Here is a 23792-nt window from a genome sequence, read left to right on the forward strand (position 1 = left end):
GGATGTTGGCTCTCGGTCTCGGCGTGACGTCACCAGACTGCCGACAACGGGAGCTAAAAGCATTTCATGCTTAAAAACACTTGCATGCTAGTCGAGGCTTACGAAGCGTCTGTCAGTAACCGCGTAGTAACCGCGTAGCAACCGCGCAGGCGCAACACTGACCACAAGTGTGCGACGTTAAGGCCGTACAATATACGGCTTATTCTTCATGCGAGTGATGTGCTGCCCACTTATGCTGCAAATCATGTAAATCTCATACATGCTATACGTAAATATCGCTAGGAGCTGAAAACGTTCACGGTATACCATTCCTGGAGACAAAGCCAACCGATCTTTTTCTCTCTCTCTCTCTCTCACACACACACACACACTTAATTACACCGTGACACACGCAACACAGGTGGAATTAAGTCTCGCTAGATGCGACCGGAGAGGAAAATAAAAGGCGGAATAAGCCCGAGGAAGACGTACTCTTCAGTGTTCACGCGGGAGAGTCATTCGGATTCCTGCTGACTTCGTTCGCCTCGTCCTGGCGGCGGCATCCGGGTAGGAGGCATATTCTGGAAATGAAACGTGAAACAAATTTACAACTATATCCCGCTAGCACCGAGAAACAGACAAATAAAGTCTTAGAGAAATGTCATTTTGACTGACGACAAATCGAAGTTCGCCAGTGTACCACGTTCTAATCAGAGACCATTCTCACCGAAAACAGAGCTTTTAGAAGATAGAACAATAATAAAATACAGGTGTATCCCACACCAGCCGATTTCGGAAGCAAAATATGTGCCTCGACACCGATTTTTTTTTTTCGCAAATCCCTGAGTATATGCAACACCTCCGTTCACTTCAAAACGGTGGCAACCTGTCCTTTTCGGTAACGACGGCATTATAGCTTGAATCAACTGGTAGGAAGATTTTTAAATGCAATTTTTCTTGGCGATAACTGCGCCTTTTGTTGCCAGGAAAACATCAAAGTAGCGAGAAGGAGCCAGATAATTCATTTTTACTAACAACAATAATTGGACGAAGTAGTTTGTACTGTCACCCATGCTGCTCTCTTTCTGTCTTTCAACTTTGCCCTCATCGTTTCCCTTCGCCAGCGGTCCCTTTTTCACAAGAAGTGGCGCCCTCTGGGGAATGGAGAAAATTCCTCTCCTACTGGTTGAAAACAAAACGCACGTGGGAGACGCAGGCGCGATACGAGGAGCCATCTGCGCCTGGGAAGTGGCAAGTGCGTGTCTGACAGCTGCCGCCATCTGTCGCATGCGCCTGTCACTAACATGAACTGCGCAGCTCGATCCAGGTGGCCGTGAACTGCGCATGCGCAGTAGGAGCTGGCGGTTTTGAACCACTGGAGCTAGAGGAGAAGCGCGCATGCGCATAGCGGCCATGTGAAAAAGACAATAGAACGCGCTTCAATCTCTCCTTTTGATGTCCACTCGCGGCGCAAAGACACTTGCACGAGGCGGTTCTTGAGCCCTTTCTCGCAAAGGTCGCAGTTTCCTCGTCAAAGCGCAACGACCCTCGAGGGCGCTCTCATCGGTCGCGCCTCTCCGTTGCCCCAAGCTGCGTGCAAAACGGAAACTGCCAGCATGGTCGCAAAAACGGTAAACAATGCAGAGGCACAGCACAGAGCCTGCCGAACGGCTGCAGTGCCGCAGGGAGGAAATAACCGTGCACAGGGTCCGAGGCAATTTAGATAAGCTGCCTATCTTCCTAGCAAGCGGGATCGCTCACCGGTGCTCCACAAAAGGAGTCCATGCACCCGCTTCTTTCTCGCTCGGCCCTTGGAAACTGCAAAACACGAAAAAAAAATGACTTCGGTAAATCATAGCTCGGTCGAATCGACTCCTCCCAGCTGTGTCGCCCGTTCCGCGGTAGCACACGTACATTATCTACCTAAATCTAGATCGGAACGAGAGGCAGCGCCGAAAGCGACGACAAAGTCTCTTCATGCCATTTCTCGTGGGCGCTTTTGTGTTGGAGAATTAGCGCCATCTAGTTACATCCCAATGAGCATTGAAACTCCCTTAGACGTCCTGTGGACGTTTAAGACCTCTATGAGATGTCCAAGAGAGTACCAGTGCCCATTGGGATGTTGGCTTGTGCGGCCGGCCGCAGCTGCGTTTGACTAAGCAGGAGCCGTTCAGGGCCAAGCTCACAGTCATGCATGCTTTATAAACTCCTGTGCTGTCTGACGTTCGTCTTTTGCTATTCTAAAACGCGCGACTGTACCGACGAACCTTTCAGGAAGAACATGGCGTCGGACGCTGTCGTCGCCGGAAGAGTAGACACTGCTTGGGTTTAGGCGCCAGGCCGCATGGTATCATGCGGATTAGGGAGTAGATTTTTCTAGGGACTTAACTTCACACCAGGGAAGCGGCAGCCTGCCAAGCGTCGTTTGCTGACAAACGGAACTTTGTTTTTGCCCGCAGACAGATTTCCGAGCGGAGAGGACGGCGCCGCAACGGCCGCACAGGAAACGGCAAACGGGCGACTTCAGAGAGGCGGCTGACACGAGCATGGATGAGGTACCACTATCGCCGGCATCGCACGAAAAAAAAAGAATTTACCGAATAAAAAAAAATGCTGGATAAGGCAACGTTAGAATTACCCTGCATGAAAGCTGGAATAATAAAAAAAATCTTTATGGACAATTCCAGCGAGGGTACTTTTTTTGTGAGGCCAGGGTAGGGAACTTGAAGCCGAAATGCTGTTCAAACAAACGGTCGACGAAGTAGACAAGCTGTTGCTGCATCGTGCAAGACGGGGTAACGATGGCCGATAATAGTGCAATACATATCGTCCGGTAGCAAACAGCGGCAACGCGGAAATCTAAGAGCTTTAAGCTTTATAAGCTGCCAAGGCGTAGTAGTCACGTTACTAAAGTGTGTGCAAAGTAGAGGTTAGACAGGTGGGTGCATGGACGACGAAAAAGTTCCCAATTTTCAGCCCTCCGTCGAGGCAAAGCAACAGCAACAGAAGCACCACTCTGCATGCCCTTGTGTGACAGTGCATGATGCTTCATGCTTCAACCGGAAATTCGCTTAGTCCATCCACTTTTTCCCTGCGGCAGTTCAGAAAATGCTTGATTATTTGTCTGCGTTACTCTGCATCAAGATACGAGCATGAACTCGTATCTCGATAGTGGCTTTTACAACTCAGGCTAGTTGTTACAACTCAGGCTAGACTACCATATTTAATCCCTAATTGGTCGATCCGTCCTCTAGGTCGACAACCCAAGATAGACTTGAGGCTAGAATATCGTACGGGTCGCCCAAGGAAAGCGCTGAGCCGCCAACATGCAATTTTAAGGTGACCGGCACAGCGTAGCGCGTGTCGCCGCGGTGGCTCAGTGGTTATGGTGCTCGGCTGCTGACCTGAAAGACGCGTGTTCGATCCCGGCCGCGGTGGTTGAATTTCTTTGGAGGAGAAATTCTAGAGGCCCGTGTGTTGTGCGATGTCAGTGCACGTTAAAGAACCCCAGGTGGTCGAAATTTCCGCAGCCCTCCACTACGGCGTCTCTCATAGCCTTAGTCGGTTTGGGATGTTAAACCCCATAAACCCCCCCCCCCCCCCCCAAAAAAAAAAAAAAAAAAAAACACCGTAGCGCGTATCGCTGACGCCGCAAAGCCATGAGAAACACGTCACCCGAGGCAGAGCTACATTTGCACCCAATGCAAAAAGCGCGAGAGATGACGCGCGAGGGAGGAATCTTCTTTTCGTTTTATTAATGCTCATCGCAGCGTCACTGATGTACGTACATTAACGGAACTAAGTTACCGAGCCACATTTTAATATCTTAAGCCGCTAACAATTCCCTCAATTCCCTGCTAATTCTTTCATGCGTAGTTCCCTGAAGATTCATGACGACTACATTTTCCGTTTACGCCCAATTCTAGACAGAACATTGCCTGAAATGGCGAAAATTCCCCGAATGGAGCATTACTGTCGTGTGCATATCTTCTTAGAGAGCTGCAGCTCTCTATACCTATGGAGCTGTATATTGGGGCCGCTATGCTTTTTTATAGCGACGATCATATTGCACCTCAATCAGCCAGCTGCTGACAGCGTCAGTGACGTCACATCCTGTTAACCATTAAAGGAGTGGTACCAACGCTGCACGTTGTGTGAGCGGGTGCAAGTAAAAAGAGTGCAACAGCAGGAGCAAGTGGCTGGCAAGATGATGAAGAGCAAAGTTTATGGGCCTGTGCCCCGAATTGGCCACTATCACTGCTTCGTGTGTATCGCAGAGAGAGAGAAGTAAGAAAGAGAAAATGAGAAAAGTGAAGCAATGATCAGCAGGATAGAAGCAGACGCCTAAACCATACCTGTGCTCCGACTATGACGACGAGCGTGGTGGAAAGAGCGCTCGCAGAGCGGAGCACAGCTGGTTTCCGTGGCCACTAAACTAACCAGATGCCTTTGCGGTCACATACAGAATGCCACGCACAGTTTTCCTTACCATCATTCTAGGTGTGAGATGTTCGGGCTTGCATGGCGATAGCTTGACGCGCGAAAGGGCGCCGCTTACGTCAGCCACAGGGCGTGCCACAGTCGGTCAACTTCGCAACGGGCCATCTAAAAGAAACAAAAAAAAGTAGAGACGACGTTGAGATTCCAACCTAAAGTAAACTGCAGAAAAAAAAAGAAAAACACGCCTTTAAACTCGCGGTCCCGACAACGGCTTGGCTTTACAGTGCACGCTAAATTTAAACGACAGAAAATATCGCACAATCACATAAAATCTAAAAGCTGGTTTCACACAACCAACGCTTCGGATGACTAAATGCGCTCACACTTTCGCTAAGGCGGGCCCACAGAGCTACCTCATGTCTCATTTAAACTCATTCGACGGTATGTCAGCGAGAGAAGCAGAAATTTACTGTTTCAACTGCACACCGTTCCCACCCACGCTCTAATCCTGGTAACCTATAAAACTATTTCTATAACGGTTACAAGCAGTAATTACCGATAAAATGAACGTTACAGTGCTGGTTGCTTTGATGTTTTGTTTAGTACCGGCTGGTGCAAAGGTTACAACTAAGAAGAATCTGCTTGGTAACTTACAAGGAAAACCGGTTTTCGCGAGTCTGTAACTTACAAAGTGACACGCTCCGTTTATGGTAACTTATAAATGGCTCGGTGACACCCCGCCTTTACCAAAAGAAGAAAAATATTCTTTTTTCCAAGGTCATTTGCGTCCGACGCTTCTCGTGGACCCCATCGCGACGAAAGAAAAAGAAAATATGTCTTTCTCCGAAATCAACTACGTCCGACACGGCCACCCTCTCTTCCCAGCATGCAGCGCGTGGCAGAGAAAATGGGGAAGCCAGTTTGCTCATCGCGGCCTCCTGCCATGTCTGACGTTTTGCGTTTGCTTGTGCAGCGCGCGGATCATAATGATCCTTTGCTCTGGCGTTGTACCTTGCCCCATGCCTAGAGATACAGAGAGGGGGAAAGGCAGGGATGTTAACCAGAAAGGTTTCCGGTTGGCTACCCTGCACTGGGTAGCCACTGGGTAGCATTGCTGTTATCACTATGAGGTAATATCGGGGGCAAAAGTAACAGATCCCCCCCTCCAAGATCCGGCCCGTGCCACTCTGCGTAGGGCCGCTACCTGACAAAGCACTTCTGGTGGCGCCCCCACGCAGAGTGGCACGGGCCGGAACTTTTAGTTGCCCCGATGGTACATGGGTGCGCGCGACTCCGAAGCAGTTCGGAGGATACACAGCCGAGGATGCGTTCCGACAGCATGACGTCGGTGAATATCGCCTGTTCATGCGGTGAATTACTATTACACATTTCGAAATCAGGTTTTATGTTTTCACGTTTTAAGTATTTTGGATGGCGAGGCCTGTTTTCGTGTTGATATAGCCGTCCATTCATTATTACGGTTGGAACAGATGCTTCGCACTATGGCTGTCGAAATTTTTAAAAACTCATGCAGTTATATGGTGATCCCGACCGCGGAGGTCAAATTTCGGTTGAGGCGAAACTCTAGAGGCGATGTCAGTGCACGTTAAAGAACCCCAGGCGGTCGAAATTTCCGGAGCCCTTCACTACGGCGTCCCTCATAGCCTGAGTTGCTTTGGGAAGTTAAACCCCACAAAACCAAAGCAAAGTTATATGGACTCAGAAAAAACCCAACAGCCATCGACTACTGCCGCTCGTAATGCGGGTTATTTGCATTCTGTCGGGAGTTAAATTGCGCAATTCGGCTAATCTGACGGATCAGTGTACGCGTGTGCGCTAAGTGTGATACGCTAAACGACTACACACTCCAGTGTGTAACTAAGAGATAGTTCACTGCACAGTCTAACTTTTCTGCCTTAACCCCATACTAACCTTCATATCCGTATTTAGCTCGCTTAGTAACAGTCATCAGTTAAACATATAATTGAATTTAAAAATACTGTACGCACCCACTGCCGATTACGTCTGTAATGATTTGCAGCGACTATATAAATATTTGTGTTTGCTTCAGATAGAGGTTAATCCTTATCTTAAACTACCGGGAAAATTTTATACGGTTACCGAATCAGAGGATCAGACCGCCGACGATGACGCGAAATACAAACCTATTCAAATATCTGGAACGTCTCAATACGTTTTCTATACGACACTACTGATGCTTCAGGCGCCTACGCTGGCAACGAATCCGGTTCCCGCCAAGTTTGACCAAGAACCGAGCAAGCACTTTTTCCCAATGCGAGTAAAGGTGTTCACTGCCATAAAATGGAGCAAAATGAAAGGTTGTTTTTTTTTTTTTCGATGACTTTTACAGCCTTTGGGAATATCCTTCCCCAAAGGCAGTATCCCCCATCCCCAATCCCACTCATTCTTCCTGGGAGGCTGCTTCACGGACCGCTGTTATGTTTTGCCGTTCTAGTAGCGTGTCCAACCAGGCATCGGGTCCAGGAGCACCGCCGCAATGCCGAAGGAGGAAGGAACGTGGGCCGGAGCCGGGGAGTAGGGGAAGTGAAGGAAAAACTGTATTCACATATTTACATTATTTACATAGAGCGGGACTGAGAATGGCTCTCAGTGGAAGGGCAACGTCTTCGTCAACCGTAGTCGACTGGAGCTAGCAGGCTTCTCTCGGCCACACTCACGGCCGAGTTAAATATCGTTCGGTTTCCCCAGATCCCTGGCTGGGGAATAATGGTCGACGAACACTGTCCAATCTGATGGACCGAAGGGGACGTTCTTGTTACCGCCCAAGGCTGGGCAGGTGCGGGTTTTTCCACTCTCTCGCAGCTGGTTGATGAGAGGAGGAGATGCCGACTCATCCAGCCCTGCGGGAAAGGAATCTCCCGAAGTCTTCCAGCAGGTGAAATGAACTTGCCTCCCCGCCGAATGCCCAGAACGCGAGTCGGGGCCACAGAATTCTTCAATTATCCGCCAGCGTGACCGGCGCCGGCTCGTCGCCTTGGTGTGGTCGCTCGGACAATAACTCCGGCGCGTCCCCGGCCTTCGCCTCTATAGTGGTCACCTCCGCTCAAGGAATTTCGCTGGGGTTACTGCTGACAATGGCCCTTGAAATTCCTGCTACACTAATCCGCTGAGGCTCGCAAGGGGCATTCCAAGCATCCCACTTCCCATGGTCGTCGCGAGGTTGTCGGCCTTGATGACTGTTCACGGTAGATGCCTGATCGGGCCCACGTGGTCCGAAGTACAGTCACAACAGCACGTCCGCCGCCCGAAGAGGTCTCGTAGTGGTTGCAGCCAACGCTGCTGCGCGCAGAGACCTGGAGTTGTGTCCGTTCGGCTTTTGGTCACAGCTGGGCCCAAAGGTTCTTCTTGCTTCGTTGACAACTGTAACGGTCTCAACCAGCAAAGTCCAAAGCCCAACAAGCAGAAAGCGCCAAACCGACTTCAAGAACTGCCAAGCTGTTTTCGGTCAACAAAACCTCTTTAGAGAAAATGAGCTGTAGCGTGAAATTTACGTCCTCCTCCGAAAGTTGACATGTTTGACCAAACCAGAATACACAGAGCTTGTTTAGCCAAAAGGGAGGAAAATTTTCTAAAATTTTGGGGGGGTTGCCGTAGCACGGTTTATGTCACAGAAAGCCACCGCCCGTGAGAGCACAAAGGGAAGGTGGAGCTGCTGAACACACATACAAAACAGACAAAATGATTCCCGCTAAAGCAAAAAAACAAAATACAAATTTGCATAGCGGATTAACGTCCGGGGAGTCAGGAAAGGGCATTACACGGGAAAGCCTCGGCTGAGGCCATCAGCGTTGCCATTATCTCTTACGTTTCTGCAACGCATGTGAACAGAGTCCCGCAATGCCAAGCTCCAAAGTTTCGCTCTCATCCTTGTACAGGAGAGATATATGAGCAAAAGACAAAAAACAAGCATTAAACTCAATATGAGATTATGCGTCATATCCGCCCCTTGCGCGGCCGTGGTCCGACAGCTGCTTTAGCAGATGAGACATTACATAATGCTAGGAATTTCAGCTTGCATTTCTGTACAGGAGAGTTAAATGAACAAAAAGAAACAAGCAATAAACTGAATAGGATTATTCCTCGAAACCGTCCAGAAACAACGTTACGATTAGAGGAATTTACTGGTTCCTATTCTTCAGCCGCCCCCTGCGCGGCCGCGGTCGGATTGCTGCTCTAGCAGGTGCAACAGAACACAAGGCTAGGAATTTCAGCTTGGGACCCTTAACTGTTCCTCGTCCAAGTCTCGCGGTTCTGAAGTTTGGCTGACGCTCAGAAAGCAGAATGCGAGAAGGGAACGAACGAGTGCGAATGCCGTGCCAGCGTATCCGTCTCTCTCGGATTGGGTTCGCGCGTGGCGTTCTCTTGACTTGTGTTCCCACAGGGCGGGTGCGAACTCTTGAGCACCGAGGTGCCAAACTGGGGCGGCTACGCGGTTCGGATTTCAGTCGAGCAGTCAACAAGAGCCGCACTTTCCCCTTAATTACCTCTTCCCGTTTGGCCACCTCTATACGCTTCCGCACCGTGGAAACCCTCGCTGTTGGTTTGCGGGGCGCGTCACTAGCCATCGCGGAACCGTCACAGGTTAAGTCGTCGGCGTTCGCCTCATTATCAGTTTGTAAAATTGCCTGCTCTAGCTCACCACCGTGAGAATTTATCAGGCTTACTGGGTCATGTTTGCCCTCGTCACCCGCGTGCTCTGCCGGCGCTGCGAAGTCTGGAGCCTTCGAACTGGTGAGGACCTGCGCAGCGTTATCTCCAAAACTAAGGCCGTTTTCTTTAGGCAGCATATCCAAGCGATTGGAGAAAATCGAGGGATGCTGCATAGGCAGGTTTTGGGAGACAGCTGCCTCGGTCAGACGCAGCCCGAGCGGGCTCTCGATCGCGACACGGGCAGTAAGTTGGTCGTGTTCGATACCTTTCCTATCCTTATACTGGCGGTACAGCAGGCCAGAACGGAATTGGAAAGGTATGTTCTTCCGTGACACACCTATGTCACTTTGGTGACTCAAGTTGCGTAGAGATTGGTCGTTCTCTTGCTCAGCGGTGAACATTTCTCTGTCCACACGAAGGAGTTCGAGAAAGCCATCTGAGTGGGGCAACACTAGATTCGTTTTCAGTTCCTCACCTAGCCCCAGCTCATTATTGGCGCCTGCTTCGGAAGACTCACTATAGCTTGCACTACTATCGGTGCTCTTTACCCCTGTGCTAAAAGTGAGTAAGTCCTGGGCTGGCTCGTCATTAGGTAGCGCGGAGCCGTCACGGGTAAAGTCGCCGGCGTTCGCCTCATCGACAGTTTGCAATAAAGCCTGCTCTAGCTCATCACCGTGAGAATTTACAGGCTTCGAGCTTACAGGTTGAGGTTTGCCCTCTTCAACCACGTGCTCTGCTAGCACGTGGTTGCGCCTTCGAAATGGTAAGGACCTGCGCAGCGTTATCTCCAAAACAAAGGCCTTTTTCTTTGGGCAGCACATCCAAGCGATTTGAGCAAATCGAGGGATGCTGCTTAGGCAGGTTTTGGGAGATGGCTGCCTCGGTCAGACGCACCTCGAGCGGGCTCTCAATCGCGACGCGGGCAATGGGCAAAGACACGCAGTTTTCATTGCCGACTTTAATTTCTTTTCGCGCCGAAACCTCCTGATTTAATGTCGAATTCCTGTCGGCGCGCTTCGCCTCTAAAATTTGTTGCAACTCCAAACGCATTAAAGCAAGTTGCCTTTCATCGGCTTCCTTGAGACGAAGGCGTTCTTTTTCTATCCTGTCAGCCTCCTCCTTAGCGGCTTCCTTGCGGTAAAGGCGTTCTTTTTCTATCCTGTCAGCCTCCTCCTTAGCGGCTTCCTTGCGGTAAAGGCGTTCTTTTTCAACCCTGACGGCCTTCTCCTTGCGTTCCTTTTCAACCCTGTCGGCCTCCTCCTTAGCGTTCCTGATTCCCTCCTGAATGACTTCCCAGGTCTCCCAAATTTTGTCACCCTCCTCCTTAGCACCACATTCCTTAATAGCCTCAATCAGCTGCGGCTTTCTGTGACTTTTCCTGGCCTCAATACCCAGCTTTTCACACAGCAACATCAACTCTGGCTTCTTTAGCTTGCTCAAATCCATGGCAACTTCCGAACGAGGACTTTCATAAAATAAGCTGCTACGTGAAATGCTTAAGCGAGCACGTGCAGAAAAACAATCTACAGGTAGTGATAAATTTCCAGAGTTATCAAGCCTGGCAGATTCTTAAAGAAAGTCAAGCGCTCACCACTGCTGAAGCCAGGACCAAGCGTGGAAGATCCCACCGCTGCCACCAGTTGTTATGTTTTGCCGTTCTAGTAGCGTGTCCCACCAGGCATCGGGTCCAGGAGCACCGCCGCAATGCCGAAGGAGGAAGGAACGTGGGCCGGAGCCGGGGAGTAGGGGAAGTGAAGGAAAAACTGTATTCACATATTTACATTATTTACATAGAGCGGGACTGAGAATGGCTCTCAGTGGAAGGGCAACGTCTTCGTCAACCGTAGTCGACTGGAGCTAGCAGGCTTCTCTCGGCCACACTCACGGCCGAGTTAAATATCGTTCGGTTTCCCCAGATCCCTGGCTGGGGAATAATGGTCGACGAACACTGTCCAATCTGATGGACCGAAGGGGACGTTCTTGTTACCGCCCACGGCTGGGCAGGTGCGGGTTTTTCCACTCTCTCGCAGCTGGTTGATGAGAGGAGGAGATGCCGACTCATCCAGCCCTGCGGGAAAGGAATCTCCCGAAGTCTTCCAGCAGGTGAAATGAACTTGCCTCCCCGCCGAATGCCCAGAACGCGAGTCGGGGCCACAGAATTCTTCAATTATCCGCCAGCGTGACCGGCGCCGGCTCGTCGCCTTGGTGTGGTCGCTCGGACAATAACTCCGGCGCGTCCCCGGCCTTCGCCTCTATAGTGGTCACCTCCGCTCAAGGAATTTCGCTGGGGTTACTGCTGACAATGGCCCTTGAAATTCCTGCTACACTAATCCGCTGAGGCTCGCAAGGGGCATTCCAAGCATCCCACTTCCCATGGTCGTCGCGAGGTTGTCGGCCTTGGTGACTGTTCACGGTAGATGCCTGATCGGGCCCACGTGGTCCGAAGTACAGTCACAACACCGCTCAGCCCGCCGGCCAGAAATGGCTGGTGGATCGGGCTTCACGTGAAGCACAAGCCCGTGGACTCCTGGACCAGTAGGGGACCACCCTGGAAGATTTTTTTTTTTGTGTGTGTGCGTAATAAAGTTGTTTCCATCCATCCATCCATCCTACAGCACCTCCTTATTTGTGCTGCCATTCCTGAAGCGTTACGTTCTTTTACTTTTCGCTGGTTCTGAGCCGCAGTATGCACATTCCGTAGCGCTGAGTTCTCAGTGCGCACTCAGAGGACGGGACGAAAGGAGATAGGTTTCATGGTTTCCCGAAATATTACCAAATATACGCTCACTTCTAACTACTGACAAAAACATTACGTTCCAACCGCAATCTTCAACGCTGCAATAGTTAGGAGACTAATTCAGTTTACAGTACAGCTTAGGCAGATATCGTAGACTACGTTAATCTCTGCGATCATTAATTTGCAATGAATGTAGTAACGCCAAGGATAATACCAATAAAAACTGGCACATTTCGGGAATTCAAGAAAACAAAAGGGAAACACATAGCAGCGCTCATATAAACAGAGTTAGGACCACTTCAGACATGAGCGCGAGCTTCCGTTTCCAAGGACGTATTTGGAGGCGAAAACAAGGTTCCAGCCAAACTCTCGCAGAATCGCGCGGTTCTCGCCGTTCCTTGTGTATAACCAGTTCGTTACGAGCCATCGTATACGATCGAGCAAAATTAAAAAGAAATGTCACGCACTGCTGGCAGAGCCAACAATCAAACTCTCGGCCTCTGACAGTCTGCTACCGAAGAGGTCGTATTGGGCCATCCATGAACTAGCAAAAATTAGACATGCTCTTGAGAGGTTATGGCGTGGTTGTACGCGAGATGCAAGGATTAGCATTCGTGAACAAAATTCGTTTATAACCTGCGCCATGAAAAATTAAACAAAAGCTTATTCTTCTGCACTTAACCTGAAAAGCTCAAAGGTATCACGAATTAGAGAAAAGCTGCTCAGAAATAAAAATCATGGTTCTCGCTCGCACTTAAGAGATTATCTTTCACTGCCTGCTAATAATGTGCCCGCTTTCTCATTGCATAGACCTGCACATGTCGAAGGAAAAAGAAAAGGCACGGATCTCGAAATGAGCAAGGCGAGAACGACGGCGATCGAATACGGAATACGCTGTGCTTAGCATGCAACCTATAGCATTATAGCGGTACAACGCAGCCCAGTAGTAGTGCCCCGTCCGTACGCGCATACATAGAACCGGTTCTCCGCGTGTTCGGTTTTTATCGTTCCGCGCAGTCGGTTCGGCTCGGTTTTCCGAACAGAACTGTGTCTCCAGTTTCCTGTCATGCGGGAAGATTCCGTCGCCGGAAGATTCTCGCTGGCTCGCTTTCCAGAAGCTTACGTCACCGTCTGAGAGCCTGGAGGTTGAGTGCTGAGTAGCCTACTTGGTTGCTCGCGTAGTAAGCGCGAGAGAAATTTTTCGGAAGCAGATCGCATGCGTACGTGTGTCTATAGAAAGCGAAAGGATCAAAGCGTCACTGGCTGCAACCGTCACTTCACAAACCTTTGCATCTACGGTCCTTCAGTGAATTGCACTCAGTTTGCGGGGCTAAGGTAGACGCAGTTGCCACAGGAGCAGGCCATTTCTTTTTCACAGGGTGCGTGGCTGGGCTGATGATGACATGTACAGCCTTTGCAGAAAGTTTAGAGCCCAGGGGAGTTTGCTTCTAAGCCATGCAGTGAACCTCTTGTAGCATACGTGGTGGTCCTAACCATCGGAGAGGTCAGAAGCAGAGCTCTTCCCACATTACAGAGATTTGTAACGCTGTTGACTGACGAACGAGCGACAAGGCGTGGCCCTAATCTGGACTATAATCTGTTGGCAAAGGCTGTACGTAAACCATTTAGGCTAAACATAGGCGAAGATGCATGTGTACTCGCGCTAAGTAACTTTCAGCACATACCCTTAAGTAACACCATCTGTCGGGCTAGTTGGTTGCGATCCATATCAGCAGCGCGAACACCACACAGGATGATGATGATGATGATGTCCTCGGGCTGAATGACACATACCCACGGCGGGGGGGGATTGGCCAGGGTGCATAGCGGATACAAACGCACTCATGTACAGGGAATGGAGTATAATTAAATCTAAAATTTGGGACACAGAGCTAGAATTTGTACAATACAAAAAATACGGAGAAAGAAAAGTTGTGAATTCACATTCTAGCAGAGGAATCTACCAGATGAAATTATATAATTGTGAATAGAATCGAACACTGGTTTCAGGGCATATCCCTTGGCGCTTGCCCCGAAGGATAAGAGAATCGGAATAGATAGAGGAAGCCCAAGCCGAGCGAGGGGGATCTCCAAGCAAATTCTACGGAGAGCAGCGAGCCGCCGGCAGGAGAGGAAAAAATGTTCTATAGACTCAATTTCGCCACAAGACTCACAAAGGTTGGATATCGAAAGCCCCGATCGGCATAAATAAAGGTTTAGCCGCGGTATCCTGCAGCGCAAAAGGGTCATGGACACCTCACATTGCCTCGAACAGCACATCCGCACACTCCAAGGAAATGCCAGGTGTTGAAAATCCGCTGCAGCGAGGAGAGGCTCATGGCTCAAGGTGTGGAAACGCTGGAATCGCTGAAAGCGTGCTAGAGTCAAGTAAATAGTATTTGGGACGAAAGGGACAATAGGACCATCAAGGGCAGACTTTGCTAAAAAATCAGTCCTCTCATTAGAAACAATGCCACAGTGCCCAGAGACCCAGTGAAAGCGAACTTCTGAAACATGTGGAGGAATAAAAAATTGAAGGGAACGGCTCATAGGAGTATCACTCGAGGTTTCGAGCGCTGCCAAAACAGAAAGGTTGTCTGAGAGTATAATAACCCGAGTGATACTGCAGGGAATCCTTATTAAGGCCAACTCAATGGCCAGAAACTCAGCTACAAAAATAGGGGTATAGTCAGGGGCTCGAAATGAGTAGCTCCAATCAAGAGCCCTTGAGTAAATACCAATAGCGGCCTTTTCATTTTGCTGGGAGGCATCTGTATAGACGGCAATATGGTTAGGAAAATTGTCTAGGTACTCCTCTATGAGCCCATTTAACATATTGGCGGGCAGGTTCTTAGCATTCCTTGGGAGGGTGTTGTCAAAGAAGACCGCCGTGTCAGCCCGCCTGTGGTTGACTAGTACTAAAGATCTCACTGATACAGAAATATTTGACAGCAGGGAGTTAGTGAACACCACCTGAGGGAGCTTATACCGAGGCCAGGGAGTACCAAAGAAGAGAGTTGGCTTCGTTGTAAATATAGGGTTAGCCAATCCAGGAACAGGCTCCAAAGACCTTAAAAATGTCCGCACAGTGATAAGCTCAAACCGGGAATTGAAATCAGGTATCCGCGCCTCCAAGTACAACACAGCATTAGCTACTGATTTAGGCAGACCTAAGCAAAGGCGCAGAGCGCGTCGCTCCATAACAAACAGGGGTTCACGCTTGTACTTTGGGCACCCAGAAAAGAGAACGGAGCCGAATTCAAGGATTGGCCGTAGGTCTTATAAAGAAGTAGTAGAGTGTCTCGTCGCATACTGAATTTTTTGTTGCTGATCCTCACCAACCGGCCGAGGGCACGCTCACCCTTAAGCGCAATGCTTCTAATGTGTGGCCGCCAGTCTAAATGCGGGTCATATATTATACCCAAGTATTTTGTTGAATCAACTTGCGGGATGAGGATAGAGTGATACGACAGAGAGATGTAAAGAGGGGTTGCTTGTGGGAAAACAAGGCCGGCACACTTGTTCACATTTAAAGTTAACTTTATGCTGTCTAGCCAAACTTCCAGAGCATTTAAATACTCTTGCAGTAATTGGTACAGGATATGAATGTCTTTGGCAGAAGCGAAAAAAGCAATATCATCCGCATACACATAAACTTTGACGGCAGGGTGGATAGGGATATCACGCATTAGTATGTTAAACAATAACGGTGAAAGAACGGAGCCTTGTGGGACACCTCTAGACTGGGCGTATGTTGTAGAAGTTAACGTACCCTTAGAACAAAAGAACGCTCTATTCTTTAAGAACTCTCCTATCCACGCAAATAGGTACAAAGGAGGTTGTACATTAGCCAGTTTATGAAGCAAAATGCTGTGTTCAACCACACAGGAAGAAGCGCTCTTTACCTTCTTCTCCTTCTTCTTCCTGTGTGGTGTTCGCGCTGCTGATATGGATACCCTTAAGAAGCCCGAGGGTAAAGAGTACTCTTCATCAGCCCTTACGCCTATAAACTTCCCCTCTTCCCACTCCAGCTCTGAATACTCCTTGTGGACACGCACTCGACTAAAATTACGAAATTGCGTCTCCATGGCCGAGATCCTTTCAGAGTGGCATTTTTATAGCTTGTAAGACGCATGACTATGCTTGGTACGTCACGGTCCCTGCAGACGTTTTGCAGTGGTTCTAAATGTGGTTTCTCCGCGCTCTGTTACGTAATCCCTGACTGATTGTGTCTCCGCGGAAACTTTCTTTCGTAACCTACTAGATCGCATGCATCGACCCGTTGTATGGTGCTCGTTTCTCTATAAGCTGATTGATCACCTAATCGCCATCGATCGTCGACAGAGCGTTGGGAAAGAGAGCTTGTTCTCTGGGTTGAAGTCTAACACTAATCTGATTCCATTACCAATTACCTCGGTAATCCCATCAGCAATTCACTCATCGGTAACGGACAGCAGTCTAAATATTCTGCAATTTTTCGTGTCTCGACATCGACCTTCTTTCGTATCAGTATCATGAAAGCATTCTTCTATGTCGCCAGTACACTTGCGTCCAAAAGATATAAACAGCTGCGGCAGAGATCTTAACTAAAGAGCAATAATGAATCTAACAAATGAGGCCAAGCTTTGGAAGCAATGTAGAGCAGTGAATGGTTTAAAATGTATTAACGCCGGCCGACTTTTTTGTATGGGCAGAGGCGACGACTCATCCATGTAGTCTGACGCGATGCTAAGCACGTCCGCACAGCGGACAAGGTCCGATCTCGAATTGCCGGAAAGCCTGACACAGCGAGGAGCGCTCTCGCGTTTCGAGCGCACCAGTCCAAGAAAAGAGGCGTAAATGGCAGACAGCCGAGCTCCTAGCGAAAGTCGCACAGCCAGAATAGCTGCAACGGGGACACCAAACACAGACTTTCCTTTTCTTCTTTACTTTTTTTTCTCTCGCTCCGCGCAGGCATTTCCGCGCGTCCGATATCACCGACGCAAACGCCATAAAATGCCAGCTGGGATGCACAAACCGTCGCTTACAAAGGACACCAGAAGAGAAACGACGGGCGCGACGACTAAAAGCTGCACAATGCGTCAACAGCCGCCCGGAAAGAAAAATGTGGCACAGCGTTCACCATCGAGAGAGCGGTGATGCAGACAGGCAGCATCTGCGAAAAGGCGCTCCTTGTCAAAGCATGTTCTTACACAACAGCCACGCGCTACGACGGTAACTTGAAAACAGCTCTTCTCATGCATACTTTCGACAACACCATCAAAGCTACGCCGTCGAATGATTTCGACAACTAGGCTGCGCTTCGTACCGGCTGTCATTTTACTCTTTTATACCGCCAACACGGAAAGGCCGAAGGTGAAATTGAGAGATAGCGTATCTGCTTCGGTAACGGATTTTGAGAGAGCGGAGCAGTGGGCTCAGAAAAGCGCAGTATCAATGTTTTCTTAAACACTCCGACGCACGAATGCACACCTGAGTGAAGTATACACCATATACAACGGCTCACAAGCAAACCTCTGGCGTTTCTGCATCACTCTCGGTGCATCCCTTTCTTTTTTTTTTTTTTTAAATTCGGCCAACTTGTGGAAGTCGTCAGCCGGCGTCGACGCGATCGCGTGCGCTAGGAAACAAGAAGGCGAAACTGAAATCCGCGCACCACATCCGGTCCAGACGGCCTCCCGCGCACAAGCACCGACAGTGCAGACAGGAAGGGCGCTTACCATCGGGCCTGGGAGCAGTGCTGGTCGCGCGGTGGGCTATCCTACGATGGGTCCGTGCAGTGGCGCACAGGGCACTCCTGACTGCTTCATTTGCTATGAATTGCACGGGCAAAAGCAGGCCGACCGGCGGCCATTCACGAGCTGCCGGGAGACCGCAGCGTGCGCCCAAGCGTAGTCCGCGCGCCGCCGACAGCTGCCTACAGCGACGCGCACAGCGGCGGCCGCGGCAGCACGGACTCGCGAACCGGCTGCGCTACTGTTGACAATATGGCCGCTCCCCAACGCCGGCGCCTGCGCGCATGCGCGGAAGCGCGTCGCGGAGAAAGAAAGGCGCGATGCTCGTTCTGCTTCCTGCGCTTCCTGGCTGCCGCCGGCCAAGCGCTGCCGTCGCGAACGGTCGATAATCGCGGTAGCTTCTGCTGCGCGCCACGCGAAAGCTGCCGCTACCGCCAGTGTTTGCTTTAAAAGAGGGACGTGCTTTGCGAAGCGCAGGGACAACTTTCAGCGTGGAGGCCGTGCAAACAGAAGCCAAAGGCAAATGTAATAAAGGGTTTGGCGGGGACGCCGCCCGGACCAGAGCCGCGGAAATTATTGCACCGCGCATGCAGCGTTCACTTTCCCGTTCCCAAAAAAATAGAACACCCAATTCATTCCTTTTTTGCAGGTTTTTCCCTTTCTTTAGACGCTAGCAAGATATTGCCGCGCGTCGAAGGAGCGTGTAGGAAGTTCACTATAGAAAGTAACTGGGCGTCTTCCAGGCAGTTGCTCAAAATAATTTATCTTTCTTGTCGCGTGTATCATTTCCTCAGTCCTGCGTGTTACGTCCTTTATTGCTGGTGGCAGGGTACAGACTGGCGGGAAAGCCGCCAACACGTGACACATGGTAGCTCAGGGTTGCTTGGCCCTAAAGATTGTCCCGCTATAACACTCCTCCCCCCTACGTCACGAAGTCCTTCAGATACGCAGGGCGGCTGCGTTGGCGCTGTGGTCGCTGGACTTGAAGGGAAGCACTCGCTTCACGGTCCTCACCACAGGAAGCAGATTCGGTACTGGGCGCTGCAGCCTCCTCCAGTCTTTCTCCTTGGTCCCGTCTTCCAGGGTCCTCTAGGCTTGAAGGAATGCCAAGCCCGGAACACTCTGCCGGGGAAGCAACCAGCGGTTCCTCCTCTTCACACATCCCAGAAGCGAAACTGTCCAATGCGTAGCTGGCAGAACGACTTCTGAGTTGGTCAACATGACGTCTCCATCGACGACCGTCCTTGGTGACGACCAAGTACGACACTGGTCCTGTGACAGCATCCACAATGCCCGGCAACCACTTGGGCCCATAGAGATAGTTGCGCACAAACACTCGATCCCCCACATCAAACAGTCGCACTGCCTGGCTACGGCGCTGCCTCACCTGCTCTTGTTTCTGCTGCACACTGGACTGCAGGTCAGGATGCAGACGCTCTAACACCGTTGAAAGTTTCCTGCCCATTAGCAATTCGGCCGGGCTCTTGCCTGTTGTAGCATGAGGCAGGATATGCTGGGTCATTAAAAACCTAGCCAGACGTGTGTCGATATCGCCTCCAACCATTCGCTTGAGTACTCCCTTGGTTTCGCGCACCATGCGTTCTGCTTGACCATTCGAAGAAGGGTGATATGGGGCAACGGTCACATGTCGGATTTGATTCCGGCACATGAAGTCTCTGAACTCCTCCGAACAAAAGGCAGTGCCATTATCAGAAACAACAGTTTCTGGAATGCCATGGGTAGCAAAAAGGAAACGAAGCTTCGCACAAACTGTAGCTGTCGACATGGAATTCATCCGGCACACTTCCAACCACTTTGAGTGAGAGTCCACCACAATGAGGAAAACTTTGCCTTGGAAGGGCCCAGCAAAATCGATGTGTAGTCTTGTCCAAGGACGCTTGGTGAATTCCCAAGGGTGAATTTTTGCAGCTGCTGGCGCAGACCTGGATTCCTGACAACGTGCACAGTCTCTCACCTTCTGCTCAACATCTCTGTCGATTCCTGGCCACCACACGGCTCCTCTGGCAAGCCCCTTCATCTTGACAATTCCTGGATGAGCTGTGTGAAGAATGTCCATGACATACGGTCGAGCTGGCTCTGGAATGACCACACGACTGCCCCACAGCAAACAACCTTGGTACACCGACAGTTCATGCTTGCGGCTCACAAACGCTGCAAACTCTTCTGGCAGCTTACCCTCTGGCCACCCATGCTGCACCCAATTGCAGACTCTAGCCAACAGCTTATCCCTTGACGTGAATCTTGCCACCTTCCTAGAGTTCCATGCTACTTCCGGCGCCATTTCCAGCATCCCTACTTCCCAAAGACGCTGCTCCTCTTCCTCTGCCCTACTGGCTCTCAGTGGTAAACGACTGAATGCATCAGCATTGGAAAGCTTCTCCGCTGGTCGATACTCAATTTCATAGTCATAAGCCGATAACATGAGGGTCCAACGCAGCATCCGTGGTGATAGCACCTGGGGAATGGGCTTGGCATGGTGCAACAGTCCTAAGAGAGGTTTGTGGTCTGTCACAATTTTGAAATGTCTCCCATATAGAAACTGATGATACTTCTTTATGCCAAAGCCGATGGCGAGCGCTTCTCGGTCTGTCTGGGCATAATTCCGTTCTGCCGCACTCATAGTTCTCGACGCATATGCAACCGGTCTCTCGCTGCCATCTTCGCACACATGACTCAACACAGCACCCAGTCCGTACGGGGATGCGTCACAGGCCAGCACTAGGGGTTTGTTGACATCATAGTGCACCAGAACATGTGATGACTGTAGCAGATCTTTCGCCTGGCGAAATGCTTCCGCCTCAGCTTCCATCCAACGCCACTCGCGACCCTTGTCCAACAGCCGGTACAGTGGCTCCAAGGCATGAGCTGCTCCTTTAAGAAACTTGTTGTAAAAGTTCAGAGCTCCTAAAAAGGCTTGAAGTTCCTTTTTGCATGTCGGCTCTGGGGCCTTGTGAATAGCACGCACCTTGTCTTCTGTCGGCTGCACACCTGCAGAGTTCACACGGAATCCCAAGTAACACACTTCCTCAACACCAAATTGACATTTGTCAAACTTTAGTCGCAGACCGTCTTCATGAATTCTTTTGAGCACTTCTTGTAAACGAGCATTGTGCTGCACCTCATCCTTTCCACCGATCAAGATGTCATCCAAGAACACAAGAACACCATCAATTCCATGCAACAGTTCTTCCATGTACCTCTGAAAGATAGCCACTGCCACTGCCACGCCAAATTGAAGACGGGTTACGCGGAACAGTCCCCGATGTGTTGTAACCGTCAACAAGTCAGCTGTTTCTTCATCAACAGTCTTCTGTTGATACGCCTGTCCGAGGTCTAGCCTTGAAAACTTCGAGCAACCTGCCAGCCTGGCAAACAGCTGCTCCGGTGTCGGCAGGGGATACGTCTCCCACTGCACTACACGATTGACTGTGCTCTTGTAGTCCCCACAGATCCTTATCGATCCATCTTTTTTGACAACTGGAACGACAGGTGTTGCCCACTTCGAGTGCCGCACAGGCTGGAAAATGCCTTGGCTCACCAACTTGTCCAGTGCTTCGTCCACCTTCGGTCTCAATGCAAACGGTACTTGCCGTGGCTTCAGAAATCGCGGCGGAGCTGCCGGGTTCACCTCTATGCGTACAGGAGGCCCTTTACTTGTCCCAAGTCCAGGCTCAAAGACTGAAGAATACTTCTTGAGCAAGGCTGTTGTTCCCCTACTGCCAGTTCGACTCGGCTCGTACACACTGTGAACACCACTCAGACTTATTCCCAAAGACTTGAACCAGTCCCGACCGAGAAGTCCGATACTAGCACCCTTAACCACCACCAATCGCAGGCGATGTTCCTGCCCCTTGAATTCCACCTTCACGGTCAGTTCACCCAACACTCGTAGTTCCTTGTTATTGTAAGCTCGGAGATGAAGAGTACTTGGGCGCAACGCCCTTTTCGATATTCGCAGCTTCTGCATAGTCCGGTCGTTGATGACTGAACACACTGCACCAGAGTCCACCTCCATCTCTAGGGGACTTCCGTTGACGCGCACTTCCACTCTCACGGCTGGCTCTTCACCAGACAGCACGAACACGTCGTAAACGTCCGACGCAGCATTCTTGTGACGGCCTCCACTGGCCCGTTTTTTGTTCTGAGAGTTGGGTTCAGCCGAAGCGCGAGCTGCCGCCTTCCTCCTGCATGCTCTCACTATGTGCCCTCGTTGCTTGCAGAAGTGGCACTGCATATTCATGAATGGGCAACTGCTTGGCGAATGCGCACCCTTGCAGCGGAAACATACGCTTGTGCTCCCAGGCGAACCAGCCTGCTTATGGGTACCCTCCTTGGCTGTCACTGGCGCAGAGACCTTCGCAACACACGGGTCGAAACGCTGCCCGCTCACGCTGCCAACTTCACACGATGCGGCACTGCCGCGAATTTGCTCGGTCTGTCGCTGCGCAGATTCCATTGCAATGGCTTTCTCCCGAGCTGTAGCAAACGTAAGCTCCGGCTCCGCCAGCAACCGACGCTGAAGGGTCTCGCTTCGCACCCCGCACACTAGCCGGTCGCGCAACATGTCATCGAGCGACGCACCGAAATCGCAGTGTTCCGAGAGACGTCGCAATTCTGCGATGTAGTCGGCAATTGACTCACCGGGCTGCTGTTGACGTGTGCCAAACTTGAAACGCTGTACTGTCACCGACGGTCGCGGCGAGAAGTGGTTTGAGAGACGCCTGACGATCTCATCGTAGGCCACGGCCGACGGCGCATCCGGAGAACAAAGGGAGCGAACGATGGCATACGTTGCTGGGCCGCAAACGCTGCAGAGCGTTGCTCGCTTCTTCTCGTTACCGTCGATGTCGTTTGCTTGAAAGAAAAATTCGAGGCGCTCCAAATACAAGGGCCAAGACGTCGCCTCTGTTGGAACGAATTCCCCAATCGTGCCCAGCGCAGTTGCCATTTTTACCTCGTCGCCAATTATATGTTACGTCCTTTATTGCTGGTGGCAGGGTACAGACTGGCGGGAAAGCCGCCAACACGTGACACATGGTAGCTCAGGGTTGCTTGGCCCTAAAGATTGTCCCGCTATAACACTGCGTATGAGAGGAAAGCGCTCCTCTGAAAAGCTCGGTGGCTGCACTTAAATAACCACCACTTTCTTTGTATTTTTCCTCTCCATAATTCGTTTATGTTTGATTATTTCTGTTGTATATTTTGTTGAATGAGTTTACAAGTGTCCAAAGGTTCTTACTTTTGCAGGGGTACAAATCAATATCTTCTCCTTTTGGGACTTTTCAGACACTGTGCACAGAAACGGGAGTGAAAGGATTGAGGCGGTTTGCGATACAAAGATTAAAGCGTAGGTGGTAATAAGTAAATTCGTATTTTTCATAATTAACGTCTTTCGATACCCAGGCAGCACAAAGATTATAGTAACTTTTTAAATTTAGGAATATTAAGATAACGTTATGTGTTCTGGAATAACGTGAACCTAACGTTGAAATTTAACACAAAACGTACTTGTAATACTTAGAACGTTTATATACCGTTTCAGATAAAACTTAATATCAGTAATAAAACAAACAAATCATCTAAAACTTGCCATGTAACGCATAACAAGAAACATTCCGCGAGGAATATACGAGGTCTGTTAGAAAAGTATCCGACCTTTGGCCGAAGAAAAAAAAAACTGGCATAACTGGAGCGTTAGAAACCTAATAACCTTCAAAGTAGTCTCCTTGGGGCTCCATATGCATCTCCCAGCGGTGCTGCCTTTGTTGGAAGTATTCCGAAAAGACCCTTTTCGGAATGGAATTTAGCTCTGCTGTCGTTGCAGCCATAATGTCCTTTCTTTTCTGAAATCGCGCTCCTTTCAATGACCTCTTGATTTTAGGAAACAGCTAGAAGTCGTAGGGGGACATATCAGGAGAGTAAGGAGCCTGTTGAACTACAGGAGTCTGGTTTTTCGCCAGAAAAGTCTGAATCAAATGCGAGGAATGTGCAGGAGCAATGCCGCGAAGGATGCGCGAATTTCTTGTTGACCTTAATTCCGGTCTCTTGCGCCGCACAGCACCACGTAGGCGATGGAGGACATCCCTGTAGTACTGTTTAGTCATTCTTTGACCCTGTGGGGTGCATACTCGTGGTGTGCCACACAGAGGGAGTCAAAAAAGCAGTCAGCATCACTTTGACATTGCTGC

General features: G+C 50.1%; 1 protein-coding gene and 1 long non-coding RNA gene across 3 annotated transcripts in view; one reads left to right on the forward strand and one right to left on the reverse strand.

Moving 5' to 3' along the window:
* The window catches only part of LOC149358333 (uncharacterized), a 33519-nt gene extending 15683 nt beyond the window's left edge, over positions 1 to 17836 (reverse strand). Inside the window, exons 1-4 of one of the 2 annotated variants that reach the window (XM_089570386.1) lie at positions 17569 to 17836; positions 4469 to 4584; positions 1741 to 1797; positions 472 to 560 (exon numbers count right to left, since the gene is read on the reverse strand). The gene's annotated coding sequence lies outside the window, so the exon portion shown is untranslated. The remainder of the gene's footprint in view (positions 1 to 471; positions 561 to 1740; positions 1798 to 4468; positions 4585 to 17568) is intronic. The other variant, XM_089570387.1, reaches the window with a different exon arrangement.
* Positions 1 to 23792, forward strand: part of LOC149358332 (uncharacterized) — a 65162-nt gene that overhangs the window by 17987 nt on the left and 23383 nt on the right. The window contains exon 2 of the long non-coding RNA XR_016288663.1: positions 2439 to 2534. This is a non-coding gene — a long non-coding RNA (uncharacterized LOC149358332). The remainder of the gene's footprint in view (positions 1 to 2438; positions 2535 to 23792) is intronic.

Source organism: Amblyomma mixtum, chromosome 2 (assembly GCF_055824585.1).
Source record: "Amblyomma mixtum isolate Tamu chromosome 2, ASM5582458v1, whole genome shotgun sequence".
NCBI classification, from domain to species: Eukaryota; Metazoa; Arthropoda; class Arachnida; order Ixodida; family Ixodidae; genus Amblyomma; species Amblyomma mixtum.